Source organism: Tiliqua scincoides, chromosome 3 (assembly GCF_035046505.1).
Source record: "Tiliqua scincoides isolate rTilSci1 chromosome 3, rTilSci1.hap2, whole genome shotgun sequence".
Taxonomy (NCBI): domain Eukaryota; kingdom Metazoa; phylum Chordata; class Lepidosauria; order Squamata; family Scincidae; genus Tiliqua; species Tiliqua scincoides.
In genome coordinates this window covers 59,685,518-59,707,652 of record NC_089823.1, presented here as the reverse complement: position 1 = coordinate 59,707,652, position 22,135 = coordinate 59,685,518, and the positions used below count along the sequence as shown (strand labels likewise).

General features: G+C 45.2%; 1 long non-coding RNA gene across 1 annotated transcript in view; it reads left to right on the top strand.

Moving 5' to 3' along the window:
- The first annotated feature begins 2,515 nt into the window (after positions 1-2,515).
- LOC136645404 (uncharacterized) overlaps positions 2,516-22,135 on the top strand; it is a 47,702-nt gene continuing 28,082 nt past the window's right edge. Inside the window, exons 1-2 of the long non-coding RNA XR_010794125.1 lie at positions 2,516-2,607; positions 3,023-3,089. This is a non-coding gene — a long non-coding RNA (uncharacterized lncRNA). The remainder of the gene's footprint in view (positions 2,608-3,022; positions 3,090-22,135) is intronic.

Here is a 22,135-nt window from a genome sequence, read left to right as displayed (position 1 = left end):
ACAAGTTGTTAGTGTTGGTGTGTTATTTATGATCACTGAACAGTGTTCCTTTAGCTACCAAATGCCAAATGCTTGAATATGTAGAAACCACGTTGTCCTCTCCCAGCTGCTCCCATTTCAATCTGCCAGCTGTATTGTCTCATCTTTTAAGACCTGCCAAGGGGTAATGTGCCACATTATGCATATCATATTGCCAGAAAATTAAGTTGAAACCTTATTATGGTATTAATCTAGCCGTCTGCTATTAATCAGCACTTTGTATGTTACTGTTGTGATCTTAAAAGTCTAGTGAGTCTGAAAAGTGAAGGCAATGACTATTACCATTTACTTAGAAACCTGCAGCTCAGGGAAAGGTGAATTGGCTGGTAACCTGATAAAGAGTTGCAATTCCTATTTCATTTAACGATTATCTTGTAGATGGGAAGGAATGGCACAGATTAACTCAATACGAGCAATTGCCTTTGCCACATCAAACACTGTGGCTAAATGAGAACCTTCCCATTTTCATCTTCAATACTCACAGAAGATGAATAGTGACAAAGCCCACAAAATCCTCTTGTTTTATTCAGTTTCATTCATACCATAACCGGCTTAAATGAAAATGTTCCCAAAATGTACCATTTTCAACATATGGGGTGGGAAGCTGCTGGCAGCCTGGGGATGTTGTAATTGTAACACCAAAATTAAGGGATATTTTATTAAGAAAGGTCCCTCTGTGCCTACAGGCTTTTAGATGCAATTGCAAGCCTTTTTTTTTTTTGAGGCAAGGCATTGTAAAGATTTTGGGCACCATCCAAAGCGAAGCATTTTTATTCCCCTTGACTTTAGCACATGGCTTAACATTTTTATCTGAAGTCGCTGGAACCTAGAAGTGCCAACTTTTGACAGGATTACATTCATTTTGTAGTTGCTGAAGACCAGGAAATGGGATGTATCCTAAGATCATTTTGCCCAAACGGAAGGCACTTCTGACTGCTCAATGAGGGGGAGTGATTTTTGCCAATCTCCCCTTCTCCAGGCAGTCCACTGAACTGCATCCCATCCTACTTTTGGGGGTGGGGCAGGAGATTTAAAATTTTAGTGGTTGACCCATTAAATTGGCTAGTCAGGGGCAGCCCAATCTTGAGCTGCCCAGTGTGCTGGGCTCCGGTTGCACCAAAAATGGCTATTGTGGTATCCGTCTTACCTCTTCGCCAGCAGGTTCTTTGCATAGAGTGCCTAGCAGCAGATCACAGGCCTTCCACTGGTACTGTCTCAGCTCATGCCAGGCCAGCTCTGCTGCTTAGCCAGCACTAAGTCTCGCAAACGTGCTTTATTGCACATTCGCGACAGTGCATGCCAGCCATGAGCCAGCACATACTGCTTAGAATTGGGGCGTCAGTTCACTATTTATTTAGTGTATGGCATATAATACATGGACTTATATATCAGTCAGACTAAATCAAATGTCATTGTTCAGTTCATGCAGCCATTCAAGGACAGAGTTACCTTCAGAGAAAAAGTCAGACCATGGGCCAGTATATACCCTCGGTTTGCAGCCGGACACAATGTGGTACATGGTTTGGTGGGAGAACCCTCAATCACACTAAATCAGTTCACTAAAATCACCAAACAAATAGTGGTTGATTGAATGGGGATTAGAAGCCCCATCTTCTGGTTCACATCCGATACTCTAAACACTATACCACTCTAGGTTTCAGGTAGTAAGAATGGAGTGAGGAAAGCAAAGAGATTTGTGCCTGTCATGTCTAGCACATAAGCCCATGTAATGTTTCTGAGGTACACAGTACATGTTTTGAAGAGTTTTGACTTGGCTAAATATTTTGGTGTAGTACCTGAGGAATAACCACATCATAATCCAAGATACAGGGTGTCTTCGTCCTCTCTCTGCCCTCACTAAATGGCATATTTGCTTTTACTGGCAAAACAATAAAAGAAAAGCCACAGCTGGTTCCTTCAGAGGGGAATAATAATTGGTGGAAACTATGGCAACCACCCACCCACAAAATGCCTCTTCTCCCCCCCCCCCTTTTGAAGCAGACTGGAATACAACGGCTTATGAGAATTGACCTGACCTGGATAAATCTGTCTTTGACTGGTTTTGTCATTTTGGGTCTACAGTGCTTAGTGACTGGATGCCAAGATTTCGATCTAAGATCAAAGACAGCATTCTTAAAAAAAATAATGACAGATGGAAGGGTATAGCTTGTATTTCATGGTTTGAAATGCAGCTGTTGTCCTCACCAGTCATCTAGAGAAGGGAGGCACCTATATTATTTCATCTGACAAATATGTGTGGCCTACCAGATATTCTATAATTTATAGGCAGACATGCTCTTTCCCAGCTGTTGTCATCTAAAGGTAAAAATTTTGTTGTCACCAACACAAGAATAACCATCAAGCTCATATTTATAATCAGAGGCAGATATAAACCGTTGTGATATTTTTAGAATGTTTCCATGCTCTTCCTTAGTAAGGGACTGACTTTAATTAAATGTTGTTGAGATTCTGTCAGTTTCTTCTAGTTGACTCCAGTCATTGATCTCACGTGGATTTTACATCTTCCAAAATAGTCCAGCTGCATCATGGACACACCAACTGCTTCAGGTGTTGTATATTTGTTGACCCCATTGTTTTCTGCTTTGCTGGAGGAAATGGAATGTGGGATCTCTTTTGTTGCTTCTCTTCTGTGGAACTAACATTGTAATACTCATTGTAGTAATGAGTGCAGGATACTCACAGCCCAATTCTATGGGGCTACCCTCCTGGCAAAGTGCCAGACTGCCTGTGGGAAGACTGTAGCCTTCCCACATGTGTCTTGAAGTGCTGGCCACCTGCTGGAGCAGGTAAACCAGCACATGAGGTGAGAGGTGGTGAGGGGAATGTGGAATAGACAGGGGCAACTGAGTGAGGAGTGGAGAGGAATGGGGGTAGGGAGGCTGCGAGAGGGGGTGGATCTGGCAGTGATGAAGCATGCTGGATCTTCTCTTCTCCAACCTCTCCGCTCCCTTTCTCTCCTCAGATCTGCAGCAGTGAAAGCGCTGGCGCAGTTTCATGGTGACCAGTTGTGGAGCTGGAGGCTTTCAAAGGTAAGTGGATCCCTTTCCCCTCTGAAGCCTCCCACTATGCACCCCCAGCTGGATACAGCATGCGCCTTTTCAGCGTGGCTGCACCAGCAAGGGGGATAGGACAGGATTGGGTCATCAGTATGCCTTTCTCATCCCTTCCAATAAAATAAGTGTCTGCGCCACTCAGGGCATGAGGGGATGGCAGATCAACCTCAATTACGATCCTCTCCCTTTCTGACACACCTCCAAAAAACAAAATGGTTAAAGGAGAGAGAGAGAGTTTTTGGCCCTTCCCCTCCCCACTCCTCCCTCCTCTAACTCCTCTGTGCTGACATACCTGCTCTGCCAGGTGGCTAGCAGTCTGGTGATACATGAAGGAGGGTGTATGTTTGACACCCCTGTGCTAGCATCAGGAAGGAAGCTTCTATTGATGTCACCGTCACTGTTGATACATTGCAGCAACTTTCTATGCACTGTATTCTATTTGGTAAGTAGACAAACATGCTTTAATATTGTTTCATGGTCATGCTCCTCTGAGAGTTAGAAGTTCATGGCAGCCTTCCCAAGGTCAGTTTCCTGTGAAATAGAGTTCACTGGAGATTTCAGCCGTCTTCTAGTCAGATGCAAGTTGAGTAAATATTATGGAATGAGCAGAGGCAAGAGCAGAGGCAGGCAACACTTAGACCCAAAATACCGAACAAAAGTTCATTCACAATCTGATCCAACAAGAATATCCTGAGGACAGTGAATCATAGGGCCAGTCTGTATGATCTAAAATCCTCCATGTTCAACAGTCTCATGGATGCAGCCATGCAAATTATAAGCCTGTGTGACTATGTTCTGGTGGCAATTCATGTTAACTGGACAGCTATAACATGTGCCTCTAGACTCATGTAAACTGCCAAGAAGAATGACAGAGATGAGCAGATGGGGCCAACTTTGTCTTGTCAGGGGTTTAAAAAAAATTGCTTCCTGTTTATTTACTGAAACTTCCTGAAAAGTAGGAGTCACATGCAACTTAAGAGGCACTAGCCATATTCTCATAACATATCCAAGGAGAGTGGGAGACCATGGTGACAGGCCCCATCCCGACTATGAATGCCGGTGAAATCAGTACTCATGGTATGTAGGAAGCTGCCTTATGCTCAGGCCTCTGCTCCATTTAGCTAAGTATCATCTACTGGCAGTGGCTCTTCAGATTTCTGGCACAAATTCTTTGCTGGCCAGAAATGCCAGGAGTTGTTCAATCTATAACCTTCTGCATGCAAAGCCATGGCCCATCCCCAAAATAGATGGAGGTAGGGTTGCTCTGTAAGTAAATGTCTCCACCAGAGTCAATGTACATACCCAGAATGTGTGTCAATGTGTTTCTTCACTCACTATTGATATGTCATGAGTAGAAGTGTGCTTTTTCTGTTTCACTTTTTCACAGATTTTGTTTTTTGGACAAAAATGAGAAGTGCAGAAAACAAGTTATGTGTTTTTATTCCAAGGTTGTGTTTTTATAAATTATAATTGCTTTAAAAGTGTACTAGGTAAGTAAATGATAGAAATGATAATGTCAGCAGATGCAGCCATTACATGCCATGGGTGCATGTAGAAGTAGGCGTTAGAGAATATGTAGAGGTTTTAGAGAAAGGTTTTATTTTTTCACAGATTTTGAAGGTGGTGTTTGTGGGGTTTTTTGTTTATTTTTTAACAAAAATGAGAAGTTCAGAAAGAATATTGTGTGTTTTTATTTTGTTATCACCAAAAAACTCCACCTCTAGTCATGAGAATAGGGTTGCAGTGCAGCCACTTGGCACACATCTGATGAAAAATGTCCATGATTCTTATAAGGATTGATGTACAGTTTTAAACATTGAAAATGCCTCGGATCACAACATTCCCTAAACCTAGCAGAATCAGGCCCCCCTTTACTCATATCACTGGAGTACTTTTGCATATGGCAGAGTCAGTGTCAAAAATTTTGTAAATATTTTTTTTTTAAGTTGAAAAGTTCAGTTGTAGCCCAAAGAATTACTACTACTACCACCACCACCACCACCCCACCTTTCTCCCCAGAGGGACTCTAGGCAGCTTACAAGGAAGGCTAAAGCAAATTGAAAAACATAATTTCAAAACAGATATATCAGATAAACAGATAAAAGCATATTAACAGATAAAAAACAGTAGTCAGACTTTCAAGACGGAGCAGTTCTTAAGTCAAGGGGAAGGGAATTCCATAGTGTTGGTGCCACTACTGAGAAGGCCCTATTTCTTGCCGCTGCCCCACGTACCTTCCTAGGCAGCGGCACTTGTAAAAAGGCCTAAGAGGATGAGCTGGATTGTACGGGAGTAGGTGATCTCTAAGATACCCTGGCCCAGAGCAGTATAGGGCTTTAAAGGTCAAAACCAGCAACTTGAATTGGGCCCGGAAACGAATGGGCAGCCAATGCAGCCGCTGGAGAAGCGGACTGATAAGAGTCAAACCGCCTACCTCCAGTAACTACAAGGGCCACCACATTCTGCACTAGTTGCAGTTTCTGAACCATCTTCAAGGGCAGTCCCACATAGAGCACATTACAATAATCTAACCTCGATGTTACCTTGGCATGGTTCACCGTGGCCAGGTCTGCACGATCCAAATACGGCCACAGCTGGCGCACCAGCCAAAGCTGAGCGAAGGCCCCCCTAGCCACAGCCGCCACCTGGGAATCCAGGAGCAGCTACAAGACCAGGTAGACCCCCAAGCTGCGGACCTGCTCCTTCAGGGGGAGTGCAACCCCATTCAGTGCAAGTCGATACTCCATTACCTGCATCGAGGATTTCCGAACCAGGAGAGCCTGTCTTATTCGGATTTAATTTCAGCTTGTTAGCCCCCATCCAGATCCTCACTGTCTCCAGACAGTGCTCTAGGACCTCAACCGCCACCCTGGAGTCTGGAGGAAAGGAGACATAGAGCTGGGTGTCATCAGCATATTGATGGCACCCCACTCCAAATCCCCAGATGATCTCTCCTAGTGGTTTCATGTAGATGTTAAATAGCATGGGGACATAATTGAACCCTGTGGCACCCTGCACCTCAAGGGCCAGGGTGTCAAACAGGCATCCCCCAGTACCACCATCTGGGATCGATCCTCCAAGTAGGAGCAGAACCACCGCAAAACAGTGCCTCCAGCTCCCAACTCGGCCCAGAAGGATACCATGGTTGATGGTATCAAAAGCTGCTGAGAGGTCCAGCAGGATCAACAGGGACGCACTCCCCCTGTCCAGTCCCCAGCGTAGGTCCCAAAGCCCGGCCTGAAATCAGATTGAAAAGGATCCAGATAATCCGCTTTATCCAAGACCCTCTGGTGTTGAGACGCCACCACCCGCTCAATTACCTTGCCCAGAAACGGGATGTTGGAGACTAGCCAGTAGTTGTCTAATACAGTGGAATCCAGGGAGGGCCTCTTCAGGAGGGGGCGAACCACCGCCTGTTTCAAAGCACGTGGTACCATCCCCTCCATCAAAGAAGAGTTGACCACCCTCCCCGTCCACTCAGCCAGTCCACCCCAGGCAGCTCTTATCAGCCAAGCTGGGCAAGGGTCAAGCAGGCAGGCAGGCAGATGGCCTCACACTCCAAAGGAGTCTGTCCACATCCTCAGGCTGTACAAGCTGAAAAGATCCCACAACACAGTTGCCACGGGGACATCGTCAGACATTGTCAATGTGGCATCCAAGTCGTGACGAATATGATCAATTTTATCTGCAAAATGTTGTGCAAACACGTCACAGCGGCTGACCGTGTGTTCCTCCTGGTCTACTGGAGGGGCCTGATGGAGGAGGCCCCGCACCACATGGAACAACTCTGCCGGACGGTCCTCAGTAGACGCAATGGTAGCAGAGAAGAAAGATCTCTTCGTGGCTACCAGAAGGAGTAGAATGACAAAAGAATGACATTTGCTGAAAAGGCTGAGCTGGATGCTGTTTTATTCTACATTTTTCCTTTCTGCCTTAAGCACTTGGGTAACATTTCGCATCCATTATGTTGTTTTCCCTTTCAGCAAGATTGGTGAGGTTTAAGCAAGGCTACCTTGGAGTTAAATGCAACATTTTGCTTTTACAGTCTGGCAATTTACAGGCATTTAAGTTCACGAATTAATTGTGTTTAAGATTAACGCATTGAAGTTTGAATTGTTTAAAAAGGGCGTTTGTTCTGAGGTACTGTTAATCTTTGCATAAGACACAAAACCAAAGTGTCTTTAGTTTGACTCCAGTAGGTGACCCAATCATGTTTTGAGAACTTACAGCAGTCTTTCAAATGAGAAAAGGGATAAACCTCCTTCTCTGGGCTGGCATCGATTCCCTGGTGCTGCCATTGGGATCACTAAGCACATAATTTTTTTTTTCTGTTTACCTACACAGTCACAGCTGTGCTACTTTCTCACTTGTGCTTCGCAATATATAACAGTTAACTTCCTTAGACTTAACACCCAGCCTTGTGTAATGTAGAAATCTATAGGAATGGAGCACACGTACCATTCAGAGAACAGGTACAAAATTATTTATGGTTTTAAAAGATTTACTTTATGCTGTTAATCAAGGGTGAATTCAGAAGAGGGATTTTGTATGTGATAAGACCATTAAGTGTGAATAGCTTTTTTTTTGGTGGGGGGGGGGAGCTATTTGGTTAACTTCCAAATAAAAAAGCCTCTTGTTGTGCAGAATATTGACACACTCAGGCAGGTTCATTCTTTATATGTGAGCTTCTGCATTTCTTGTGATGACAAGTTCCACTTTGTTAATGATGGCTTGTCATTATTTTTATGCAATGTACATAAGATTGCATTAAAATATGCAGCTTACATTCTATAACCATACTTCTGATTGGCACTAGAAAGCCTCTTTGGGGATAAAGCATCCAAAGAGGTAGACCTTTGTGAGCATCACTTGTCCCAGTTTCAGATCTTGGCTGCCATCACAAATCTACCCTCTCCCAATTCCAGGCTGCATCAAAAAAGTGAAGGCGCTGCTCCCAGTGTTTTCCCATTTGTGCTTTGGCTTGGTCTGTTCTGGAGTGCTGGCAGTAGCGTTACAAGGCAGACTTCTCACACCAAAAGAAAAAAAATGTTCTGTTTCCAGGTACTTCCAGAATTTAGGGTTTATTGCATTATGAATGTATAAACACACACATGCAACTTCCTATGTGCTGTGGAATTTTGATACCCCTGCCTGTCAGTGAATTGATGAGGCTCAAATTTCTTTTGCTTTCATGTGCAGTGGGCTGTATCCTAAGGCGAGTTCAGTCAGTGGATTGTATCCTAAGGCAGTGGGTTCCCAAAATGTGAGCCACGGCTCCCTGGGGAGCCAAGGAAATCAGCCAGGGGAGTCACGGAATCCATGTGAAAAACCTGCTGCCCTATACTATGTATAGGATTGTAGCCCTCATGGAAAGTCATGGCAAATGGCCCAGTAGGTCAAGGGAGTCGCTAGTTGAAAAAGTTTGGGAACCACTGTCCTAAGGTGTTGTCCATGAACAGAACAACTGCCATTTATTCAAGGGGCGGGAAGTTGATTTTTGCCAACTCCCCTTCCCTCTGCAGCTCTGTACGTGCCCAGAAAATCTGTTCTCGGGGGTTGGGGGACCCTCCATGACAGGACGGGCCTTTAGTAGAAAGAGGAGATTGGTGAAAATCACCCCCCTCCTTGAACGAACTTCTTCATGAAATTGCATCATAAATATAATCCAATATGTTAAATGACTTGGTTCGGTACAGAAGCCATTCTGAGGTCTTCTGCAAGCAAATCAAGATATTATCATAACATGAGCACTACAGAAAGATAAAACTGATCTTTATTCAATTTCCAGCATACCTTCACATTGCCTTCAACCAATTTTTACAAAACCAACCTAAACAGTACTGCAATTATGAGATCATTTGTGTATTTCCAATTAAAAGCATGTATGTCAAACAGCAATTTCAAAGGCACTTCCTGCATCCTGTCCCCAAAGACCTGATCACTGCAATTAAGCAATTATATCAGTCCCTTGGGTAAGCTGGAAATGAAAAGGTTAGTTTGTCCTTGGCTTGATTAAATTTGTATCTATTTTTTTTAAGCCTCCCCATTTTCATTTCCTCAGGCATAATTACATAAAACTCACTTGATTTATACACATAGAAAATCTCTCAGGGTGCATTAAAACCACAGCATCCATCTCATATGTCACCAACGCAAAAAACCTTTGGCAGCATAGCCATGTTAGATTTGATGTCAACGTCTGCTGTGGGCCTCTGAGGACTAAAGGAACTCTCACACTCTCCTACCTCCAGCTCTGCTCCAGAGCATCATCATTTCGGCAGGAGACAGTGGCTCGGAAAGAGCCTTTTCCCCTGAGTCCTTGTCTCTGTTAAAAAATATGGGAAAACAAAAAGAGGTAATAAGATGGGATTCTCACAAACAAAGCACAGGGCCAATGTGCTTTGACCTCCAGCATTTTAGCTGCTAGCCATCACCATAAGACTGTATGCATTCATTGCTCCTGAATGTCATATACCAGTATTTATCTGAGCATTTTAATAAGTGTTGTTAATTGAGAACCATCACAACATGCTCTGGTAAAAATGACATTTAGAGTTTACCTTTTTTGTTGTTGGATAAAGATCCATTTCTTTTTATTTGTTTAATGGTCCGATCCTATCCTCCCCCCCTTGCCGGTGCGGGGACGGGCAAAGTGGGACGCTCCAGAGGGGAAAGTTGATTTATTTCCCCTTACCCCTCCATAAGCTCTCCACTCTGCAATGAGTCTCTTTGAAAGTCCAAGGTGAAGAAAGGGGTGGGGAGGTTTGAAGAAGTGGGGATAGCATCTGGCATATGCCTTTGCTGAGGGATCCATTCTTCCACTGCTTCTGCTCTCCCTTTTCCTCCACCTCCCTGCCCCAATCTGCCCTTCCCCACCATATATTTCCTCCCATGAGGAAGAAGCTGCTTGCTCCAGTTCCTAGCAGCCACCCCCTCTTCAGGGGACCAGAAGGGGGTGCACAAAGAAGCAGCTGCTTGGAGCTGGGTCAAGAGGCTTCCTCATGAAGGAGTGGCCACTGTCATCTTGCCTGGGCCACCCCAAACACCCCTCCACTTGACATTCTGGGGTGGAACTCAAGGTGGAACCCTGGGTGCTATGCCCCCATAGCCTCGACTAGGTATGCTACTGTACTTATTTCATGCATTTAGCATCACCCAAGAATAATCACCCACCTTGTCTATTTCATTCTACAGCCACTCAGTTCATTGAGTTAGCATAGCCAGGCAGACTGGTTTATCTGCTCTTACTCTCTAAGGTTTATCTACTCTTGCACTCTAATAATAATATTTGCCTACCACTTTTCAGCAAAAAATGTTCACAAAACAGTTTACAGGTCAAAATGAATCCTACAGTGCTACAGGTCTCTTTGTTGTTTTTGAATGCTTGAAAGTGCTATACAAACACTAAGTATTATTATTTGTTAATAGCATCCAATTAATATCTACGCTTGCAAAGGAAACACATGCATTAGAGAGTTGGAATCATTAAAATAATGATTACAATCAGCCCTTTTTCTTGGTGCTTTAAATCAACTCACCCTGGTATTAAACACGCTGCCCTTCAGTGAATGACCCTGAATATTTGCATTTTGAGAACAAATATGTGAACAATGACCCTCAGGGGATGTACAGTATATAGCTGAAAAAATTCAGAGTGGGTCTCACATTATAGACTGGAATTAAGATGCTGGAAAAGGTTAGAAGAGCAAACAATAATCTGACTGGACAGATAATTTGTGTTTCTATGTTCTGCTGTTTGTATGAGTAGTGATAACATTTTATTAGAAGCAGTGTTTTATGGGCACTTTAACTATTATTAAAGGGTACAATTTAGCAGTGACTTATACCTCAAAGCCCACTTTGAAATAAATGGAAGTTAACAAGAATTCTATTGCAAGCAGCGCAATCCTATCTTGCACTGGAACAGGTAGGCCAGGACGCCCATGCTGTATCCAGCGCAATATTGGGGCCAGAATTGGATCAGCTGGAGGCATGGGGGAACTCTTCCCCTTACCTCCGGGTAAGCCACCACAGCCTCAGTGGGTCTCCTTGGAGGAGAAGAATGAGAATTCTCTGAGGCGAATGGGGAGGTTTGGAGCCGCTCCGTACTGCTCAGGGAACGGGTTTGGGATCCGGCATAACTGGCAGGTCCCAGCCCTGCCTCCTACACCCCACCCACCTGCCCCTAGAATGCCCTCTGCCCACCATCTCCAGAACACCTCCTCTCTGCCCTCCCCAGACCTCTGCATTGACCGAGCTTGGCCAACACAACCTTCCCTCCCTGTGTCAGCGCAGAGGGTGGATGCAGCCTCTGTGAGCCAGCACATGTTCCTGTGCCAGCCCAGCCAACTTACAAGGAGGTGCAAACAAGCTTCATGGCATGTTTGTGACCCTCCTCGGCCAGTGCAAGTGTCTTGCACTGGCCCACAGAGGCTGCATCCAGCCTCCACACCAACAGAGAGGGAAGGTTGCGTTGGCTGAGCTTGGCTGCCGCAGAGGACTGGGAAGGAGGTGGGAGGGAGGCATTCTGGGGAGGGAGGATGTTCCGGGGAGCAAGAGGTGGGGCTGAGACCCAGCAGTTATGCCAGACCCCAAACCCATTCCTTGAGCAGCATGGAGTAGTTTCAAGTCACTCTGTTCTCCTCAGACTTGTGCCACCTCCTGAGGTGGCACATGTCTGAGGAGACCCATTGGGGCTGTGGCGGCTTACCCAGGAAGAAGGGGAAGAGTTGTATGGACTTGCACCAGCCTAACTAATAGTTAGGATTGCATCCTTAATTGTTCAACTCTGATCCCCCCTTTTTCCCCAATTCCCAATCCAAGCTTCACTTAGAGATTATGCCCACTTTAAGCTAATTAGCTCCCCTTAGTTCCCCTTCTTTCCCTAACAATGACCCTAGTTCTGCCCTGCAGCACCCCACTACTAGGGTAGCTCACCTGTTCAACCTGCAGAGGTCCTCCTTCCTCCTGCCAGCAGCTTCTCCAGCCACTACAGCAACACCATGGTCATCAGCAGGCCTTGGGCGTGGCAGCCACACACCGATCTCCAACAGTCTCCAAAGTCCATTCACCCATCAGTAGTTTATCAGTTCATCCCACCCAGCTTTCCTCCTTCTGCTACCCACCAAACTCTCCCTCCATCAGGTGCAGCTTTTATCCCTTAATAACCTGGTTGCCTCTAGTGGCTGCAGCTGTGCAGCATCCCCACTGCTAGTTAGAGCCCTGGGATTAACCCTATGCTTGCCTGCCAGAGCAAGGGGCCACTGTTGACACCACACCCTATCTTCTCGAGGGATCTTGTGCATTTCCATTACATCCCCAAGAAGGCTTGTGCCTTGTATTCACAATCAGAGCCATAACAATTTCCCCAGCAGCTGGGACAGTGACATCACGGTGCCATGTGACATTGTGACATCACTACTGGGTTCTCCCTGGTGGAGGGGGTGGTTGCTACAGCTGCTTCGTGCACCCCATTCCTTCTCCTGAGGAGGATGGGAACTTACATGGGAGAAGGAACGCCAGCAGCGCCTCCTGGGGGCAGCCATGTGCCCCCTCTTGGCACAGGGCTCATGGCAGGTGCCCCTCAGGTCCTAGTTGCAGCTCTGCCCACCATCCCCCTCATAGTGTTCTGCTCAGACCACCTGCATCACCACCACAGAAAAAAAGGCATTCCAGAACACACATCTCTGACTTGTGAAGCAGGTGAACACCATTCAAATTCCACCTCATTACAAACCCTTTCCTAGGAACTTACATTATGATCCATACAATGAGATACACTGTCAAGAAATGCAATGCTTTGCGCAGTCATTCTTTCCAGATGTCTTTCCAGGCACCCTCTGTACTACTGTGCAATTTCCTTTGCAGTCAAGTAGTCCTATTCTTATTCATACAATATTCATTGCAGTTGAATTAGTTTGGGGTTTATGTTTTTCTTTGTTTTACTTACAGACTAATTCTAAACACTCTGGGCCTGAGTCTGCTAAAGGTAGTTGCAAGGGACAGGCTGATCCTATTATCATGGGATCCTATGTTGAGAATAGCTACCTGTCTGTGAGCTTGCTGCACTGCCATCTATTCGCTGTCATCCTGCCCATTACCAATTCCTGACTGCTGTTTTAAGCACATTCAAAGGGCCCAATTCTATCTAATTTTCCAATGCTAATGTAGCCATGTCAATGGGATGTATCTTGCTGTGGGGGGGCACTCACAGAGGCCTCCTCAAGATAAGGGAACATTTGTCAACTTACCTTGGGACTGCATCAGTGCTGAAAAGTTGGATAGGATCAGGTCCTAAATAGGATGAAAAGCAGCACTAGAACTGAGTGCCACCAGAATGAGAAGGCAAGTGGTCATGAGTAATAGGTACCAGCTGCAACAGATAGTTTTGAGGACTAAGTACTTGCGAGGGGATTGTTGTGTCTCAGTGAGAAATGATGTTATCACCTACATTTTCTTCTATTTCATATCTTTTAGTCTCTCACATGGCCAGTCTCACGGATGTCTGTGATGTTCCTACGCTGATGGAGATAATGCTACACTGCTAAAACCAGCTCTTAGCCCACCTAATCTGTTTACATGTAAATCTTGGAAGCTATAAATTGTTTGGGTTCCACAGTTTGGGACCCTCCACTTGAAGGACGATCTTTTCCCATATGAAGTTGCCTAATGTTTCTTCTGTGGGTGCCCCACACCCAGGTGAAATCAGATATCAAATATCAACTGTCAGTGTAGTCTTATGCATGGCTACCTGAAAGCAAGTCCCACTGTATTCATGGGTCTTACTCCCTGGAAAGTGCATAGGATCGTAGCCTGCATACTTTTCATCAACATGCAGATTTTTATTGGTAATTCTAAAATGGTACATAAGAACATAAGAACAGCCCCACTGGATCAGGCCATAGGCCCATCTAGTCCAGCTTCCTGTATCTCACAGCGGCCCACCAAATGCCTCAGGGAGCACACCAGATAACAAAGACCTGCATCCTGGTGCCCTCCATTGCATCTGTCATAGCCCATTTCTAAAATCAGGAGGTTGCACATACACATCATGGCTTGTAACCCATTTGATTTGTACCTGGGTTGTACCTGGGTTGTCAATATATCAAAGTGGTAACATTCTTATACTTAGTACTTTAATATACAGGTAGTGCCCAAGTTATGGACATCCAACTTACAGATGTCCCAGCTTACAATTTCTGCACTCACACAGGTACAGTCTATCCAGACTTGTGCTTCCTCAGCTGAATGATAGTGCTGTTATGATTAATAGGAATGGAACCTGGAAGTATGTTGGGGACTACCTGTATAAGAATCATAGAGTTGGAATGGGTCTTCAAGACCCCCTCTAGAGCATCTCCAAAAGGTACCTGTTGAGTTTTTGTTCCACTTCCATTGATGGTAGTTGGTTCCATTACTGAACTGCTCTTACCATTAAGAAATTTTTCCTGAGATGCAACCAAAATCTCCCCTCTTACAGCTTAAACCTATAAGAAGTGATATGATTAGGTAAGATGAAAATATTTACTGTCAAATGAAAACTTCATGAAAAGTACTATACGGAAATATTCCTTATTTATGATTCTGTATTTTTCATAGGCTGAAATAATAACAAGAAATCTCTCCAAATATGCTTCTGTTCCTAGTTCATTGCTTAAAGTTGCAAAGAGAAGTTCAGGGAAAGCTCCTCTCAAGGAGATCGGTACATATTTGAAAGCACCTTGCGCCATCATTGCAATCGGGTCCATTGGGACAGTGCAATATGTTCAGTCCTTCTTTTGGTGCCCTTCTGCTAAGCAGTTGGGATGACATGAAATCAACTCCCAGCAAAAGACCCATTTCAGAATTGAATCAGTTCACCAAGTCTGCAGAATCAGCCATGCGTGTGCCACCATTATTCATAGCATGGCTGTAAAATCAGACATCCTCAACATATATAGAGCTTAACCAATTGCATTTTAGCTTTTCTAATAGTTTCACACATCAGCGATTCAATGTGTGATATTCAACCCACAATTGTTGAACAAGAGCTGGAGGTAAGGATGGGAAACTGTCTTTTTTTTCTACACTACTGTTGCTTGGTAGTTGTTTGTGGTTTTGGCTATTTGATCTGAAGCCATGTCTGCTTTTATAAGCTCTCTGTAATTTTAGTGTGTTTTTTAAAGATGAAAGAAATGTTTTAAAGACGTTTTCTGACAAGTGTGAGCCTCTTCTTGTGCTTGGTGCCTTGGCTCAGTTGCTTAAGACTTCTGAAGCTATTGCTTGCTATGCAAACCCCATAGAGAGGTGACTTGAGACATCTTGCCTTCTGGATTGCAGTGCTGTATTGTGAGGTGGCCAGTGAGTGAGTGGCCCATCTCATAATTGGAGGTTTGGCCTCACTGTGCTTCAGTCCCTTTTCATGGTTGTGGTTCTATGTTGGGGGCAGCCTAAACCTAACTTGCTCTGGAACAGGAGCCCAGCTGGCCTGCACTGTATCTAGTACAGGGTTGGGGCTGGCTGCGGTACAACTCAGAGTAAGGGGAATCATTTCCCTTTATCCCGTGTTACTTGGCAGCTGCTCCAATGGGGTTACTCAGATCTGCGCCACTGAAATAAGTGGCACAGATCCAAGCAGGCCGGTGTAAGGCTGGGCTGCTCCAGAGGAGGGTTAGGATCCGTCTTAAGTGCTGGATTCTGGTACCACCCATCTTCCAGGCTGGTCTGCCAACCAGCCTGCCCACCACGCACCCTCCCCCCACCCCATTAATCTCCCATTCTTCCTTCCCCATGCCCTCCTCAAACACCCACCAGTGGTGTGAACCTACCTTCCTCTGGTGCCACAGAGGCCATGTTTGGCCTCCGGAGGGTGGCACATGCCTGTGCACCAGCCCACTGCCTCCTGAATAGTCACAGGCATGACTTACAACATGTTTGCGACACCCCCGGGCCAGCACAAGGCACTTGCACCAGCCTAGCCAGGGGGTGAGGATCAGGCCCTGAGTTTGTTTATTTCCCATGCTGAAGCAAATGCCCAAGATGGCTTATAAAGTTCCCCAGTAAAATGTACAATGTATAAAAACAATAAGTAAAATACAGCGGTGCCTCGCATAACGAAATTAATTCATTCCGCGAGTCCTTTCGTTATGCGAGTTTTTCATTTTGCGAAGCGCGTTTTCCCATAGGAATGCATTGAAATTTAATTAATGCGTTCCTATGGGCAAGAAAAGTCAGAACAAAGTCAAATTTGGTTTACAAAGTGTTTATTAAGTGCTCTTTAAAGGCATACATACTGTACTGAGGATTTCAAAAACGGGGGCATGCTGAGTGGGGAGCTTGAAGGCTGTAATCCTGTGCACACTTTCCTGGGAGCAAGCACAATGGGACTTACTTACATAAACTGACATGAAGATCCTCCCCTTACTAGGGTGGACGGGATCATAAACTGACATGAAGATCCTCCCCTTACTAGGATGAACGGGATCATAAACTGACATGAAGATCTTCCCCTTAAAACAAACCAAAGCAAAACAAAAAAAAATCCATCTTCGAAGCACGGGTCATAAAAATTCGTTGTGCGAGTTACCAAACTTCGCAAAACGCTTTCGTTCTGCGAGTTTTTTGCTGCGCAAGGCATTCGTTATGCGAGGTACCACTGTATCTCTCTCTCTCTCTCTCTCTCTCTCTCACACACACACACACACACACACACACACACACACACACACACACACCAAAAAAACACCATAGAGTCATTAGGGGGGAATAACTATTTGGTTCAGAAAGAAGCAGTCAAGCCACAGCACTATTACAGAGGCACAGAGGGCAGACATTGTCCCAGCACCCGAACACCAGACAACAAGTATGTCGTGAGCCCTTGCCGGAAAGCCATGAGGGAAGGAGTTGTTCTTAATTCCCCCAGAAGGGAATTCCATAGCTGCAGCACCTCTGCAGGCTTACCCCCTTGCCACCATCCCTCTTACTTGGGACAGAGGCAGCACTTGAAGGAGAGCTCCCTAGATGACCTAAGAGGGCAGGCCAGGATGTATGGGAGAAGGCAGTTCCTCAGATAACCTGGACCCAAACCATGAAGAGCTTTAAAGGTCAATACCAACACCTTTAGTTGAGACCGGAAACAAATAGGAAAAGAATATTTCTTAGATTGCACATTTCTGAAATAAAGCTGGATAACAAAGGTTTATACGTTTTAAATGCACATGTGTTATCCAGCTTAAAATGTATTCATAGTATCATATTTCACATCCTGAGGAAGGCTGTTTCTCATTTTAGCATCTGGCATGAAGAATGGTGGGCTCTCATTATATTGAGTGTAAGTATTACCACAATAAGACTTCACTCCTAACTGGTCAGAAAAGACACTTGTAAATTACTCCAAAAGTCTGTTCTTTGTGGTCCAGAACATTCCATAAAATTTCCGTTCAAGGATGTTTTTGCTTTGAAAGAGCTATTCATTTGTCGCAACTCAAAATGGCTAAATATGGATCTCCTTATTTAGTCATAACTATAACATGCTATTTGCATTTCCACTACCGGAATTCCAAATGAATTTCTGCAGAGATTTCTTTGCTGATTTGAATGATAGTTCTTAGACCAAATGTATACACTCCAAACTCATTTGTTCCGGATTAAGGGCCCGATCCTGATCAGTGCACACCAGCTCACTGCCAGTGTGCACTGTCCTTGCCCCAGGCTCAGTGCCAGAGCTAATCCAGCATGAACCCACATTTTGCCACCCGGCGGTCGACCAGACCACCAGGCAGCACAGAGGTGAGAGAGGGTGTGGGGGGAGGTGGGGAGGAGGTGTTCCGGAGTGTCGGGAGGGGAGGGAGCGGGGCGGGAGGAGGGCTGGAGCAGGGTTGGAGGAGAGCTTGGCTCCACCAGTTCCTGAGCCCCATGTCAGGCCATGCAGTCTGACACGGGACTCGTTGATTCTACACTGGCTCAAGAGCCACCACAGAATTGAGTAGCCCCATTGTGGGGCTATTTCCCTTACTCAGGAAAAGGGGACGAAAGTCCCCTTCTCCCAAGGCACCACTGCAGGCTGCCTGGTTGCGCAATGGATGCCATGGAAGCCATTTTGGTGTTGCGGCAGCCCTGTGCTCAGGTCAGCTCAGGATTGACTTGTTCAGAGGGTTTAAAAAAAAAATCTTTAATATATTAATTTCCTATAAATTCTCACCTATATTTAAGATTGCAGGTCAAGGTTATCTATTGCAGAGGAAGCCAGCTTGTCCAGGGCTATGTCCAAATCACTTTACAAGGAAGTTAATGTGCAAATGGAAAAGAGCTGGGCTTTCATGATTAACTTTTTACACTGCACTGCCTTATAATGCTCAAGGCAAAACCAGCTCAGGAGCACTCAGCAGGGATCACATGCTTGAATAACTATGCAACAACATCAACAGAGGCTCTTCTGTGTCTGTAGTTTGTTTCATTGGGACCATTTGCCCACTTTGATCATTTTCTTGATAAGATCACATTTTAAATTACACATAATGTATGTGTTTGGTATAGACTTTTGAGAGGTTTTCAGCAGTTAAGGCCATCCAAACAGATCCTTAATGAGAGCCATGAATCCTGAACAAGTTTTAGAAAACTTTCGCAGAGACAAAAAGCTAACATGTAACTTTGACCTTCCTTATGAATGTGTTAAGTGAATTAGCAATGTGAGTAGGGTTGGAGTTGGAGGCAGGAAATTCAGGGCCGCTGGGCATTTCAGTTATTATTAAGATTAAAAGCTTCTACAAGATGGGAGGAAACGAGCTTGTATTTATTTGCTTATACTGGATATATGGCATGAACAAGCATAGATTTACAGATCCATGCATGCAAATTTATGCAAGCTTATGTAACCAGAATAAGTCATGCATACATATTGTGCATCAAAGTCATGAAAGGGGCTACTAAAACACACACAATCTTAAAGCTGAACAAATGGTTACTAAATATACTGCACATCTGGAGAACAAGTTGGTCTACTGTGAGTATATAAATGTCTATTAGTAGATGTAACACTACTTGTGTTAATTAATTTAGAGCAAAATCCTAACCAACTTTCCAGCAGTGAGGCAATGCAACTCTGAGGTAAGGGAACAAATATTTCCTTACCTTGAGGAGGCCTCCGTAACTGTCACCGCACTGCAGGATGCAGCACATGCTCCATTGGCGCAGTTGTGTCAGTGCAGGAAAGTTGGTTAGGATTTGGACCTTAGCAATACACGTGTTAACATGTAACACTAAGGGCGCAATCCAAACCCACGCTGGAGCAGGCAAGCCAGGAGCCTTGCGCTGCATCCAATGCGGGTTTGCAGCGAGCAGTGGCTCAGCCACAGGTAAGGGGAAGTTCTTCCCCTTACCTGTGGGTAACAGCTGCATGCCCCTATGGGTCTCCTCAGACCTGCACCATCTCCAGAGGTGGCGCAAGTCCGAGGAGTGCGGAGCGGCTTGAAGCTGCTCCGCTTGCCCCGGGGACGGGGGTTGGGATCCCGCATAACCGCCGGGTCCCAGCTCCACCCCTGGCTCCCTGCGCACCCACCCCCAGGTCCGCCATCCCTCCACCCAGTAATGCCCCCTCTCGCCCCCTTGCCATGCCCCCACGCCCACCTTTGCCGCTTGTGTTGGTGCACTCATGCCAACACAAGCGGCAGTGCAGGAGCTGCAGGGGAGGCTTCTGCCTCCGTCCGCGTGTTGGCGCATCTGAATGCACCGATGTAGCTCCCACTCACAGAGGCACAAATGTGCTTTCCAGCACGTTTGCGACCCTCCAGGGCCACCTATGCCGGCATAATTGCCAGTTAGGATTGCGCCCTAAATGTGTTATACAATGTGTGTTATGCTACATGGGTTTGTTGTTTGACCGATTGATTGATTCCGGTGATGTGTGGTGAGGGCAAGGCCGGAGGAGGCAATACACACTCACTCTCCCTCACTCTCAGCATCTGAGCTGATTGGCAGTTCTCTTTGTCCCCTCCATGTTTGAGCGTGTGCTGCTTTAAATGAACTGTGTGCTGGAGCAGAGAGGAGCAGCTGGGAAAAGGCAAAAAGGGCATTTTTAAAAAACTAGTCTTGGGTTCTTTTTTTTTTTTAACTTGCTGGGTTAGGTGAGGCTCTGCCTTCCTTGCCTCCCCGAGTGCAAGTCACTGATTAATGCTAATTAATATATAGTCAGTAACATGCATTACCTCCAGTTCCAGATGTCATGCTTCATCACTGCACTTATCTTGCATGTTAAGCTTCACAATAATGATCACAAATTGTATCTCCTGCTTTTCATAGTCCCTTGGCTCTACAGGCCATTTTTCCCTCCTTTTTTGTGTTGTTTTTGCTATAACTGACAGGTAACATAGCTACCCCTCTGGAAGTGGTTGCAGGTAGATTAGAAAATCTTCAGCACATCACACAGTTCATTACACTGGAAAGTTAACCAGCAGAGAACAACAAAGAGTGATAATAAGCTTAGAAGATATTTGGCATTACCAACTGCAGTTCCAGCAGTGGTGGCCCATTCTTGTTGCCAATGGTGTTCTGGCCTGGAAGGGAGGCAGAAGGGCCATTCAATGAATGGCTCTCCTGTTGCCTTCAGAGTGCAAGTTGTAGATGCAAAGAGGCAGGGATATTTTCATTCTACCCGTTTTTGCAGGTATAAGATCATTCTTTTCACACAGTGAGTTTCCGAACAAGGTGCCGATTTCAATACTCTTTTATGTCAACTGCAAATCAGAATGTTGGGTGTCTTTCCCTCTTCTCCTTCCCTTGCACAATTTCCTGCTGAGAGCAATATTCTGTGGTGGTGCCCTAATGGAAATTTCCTCCACAGGACTGCAGAACAAGGTGTCAGATCCTTCATAAGAATTTATGAGTGACATCAAAAGGCTTCATTTCATTGCTGTGGCAGGCTTTACACAAGTGTCAAGTTGAAATCTTAATATGAAATCCACATTGGCTTAATGCCAGCTAAGCAAAGAGCAAATCCTTTCTGCAAATGACATTCTCAGATCAGCATTTGAATTAGAGTGAGCAAAATGCCAGCTTAAATTGCAAGAGAAAATGGAAAATGGCTGTGTGATGTAATGTATTTGCTCTGTGGCCTCCCTTACCCCCAATGGAGATCCTCCTGGCGGAAGAAAGCAGATCATTATAGCTCAATAGCCAGAGAAGCCCCAGAGAGCTGTCTCTGACTGGGTATATCTTCGGAGTGCTGAACTGCTTTCACTAGCAGCTACCTATTGTGATCATCCAAGATGTTTGCATCCCAATCAGGAACTCATGGGCATATAGGCCTGACTTTTACCCCTGCCTACCTCTGTGGTGCTGATTACTCCCTAGTTCAGTAGTCTAGACACCCAAAGATACCCTCAACCCAGGCTCATGACGAAGCCTTTGCCACCCTAGCTTCCATTTCCATTTATCTTCCTGGCAGGAGGTCTGGTCTAGAGGGTAGAGCCTCCATTTGCCTGAAGATTAACATCCACAAGGTCGCCAGTTCGAGGCCACCGGCACCATCAAGCTGCAGCTGAGCTGTTCCATCTGCTCGGAGCGTGGGAGGATGGAGGCCAGAATGTTAAACCAGATCGGAGTGTAACATCTTGAATATGTAGTGGTTCTTGAAAGAGAGAACCTTCTTTCAATTTGTAAAAATCCCTGCGTGGATTTAATAAGCCTGCCTGTGTAAACCGCCTTGAATAAAGTCTTGAATAAAGACCAAGAAAGGCAGTATATAAATACTGTGTAGTATTATTATTATTATTATTCCATAATGTTTTCACAGAGTCTCCGTTCTCTTGCGTATTCTAAGCCTTATAAGCCATCCCAGACCCAGTGTCTTGAACCTTGTGATTCTTATACCAAATTCTCACTGGCTTCAATTCAACAAGTCTAGCCTTCTTTCTCTGATCCAGAAAGACAGCACATGTATCTGTGAGGAGTAGAAGATCCAGGGGCAAGAAGTACTTATTCTCCAGATATGCCTCTCTAGGCAATGTAAGGTTACTGAGAACTTTAAGGACCACCTTCTCCCATATACG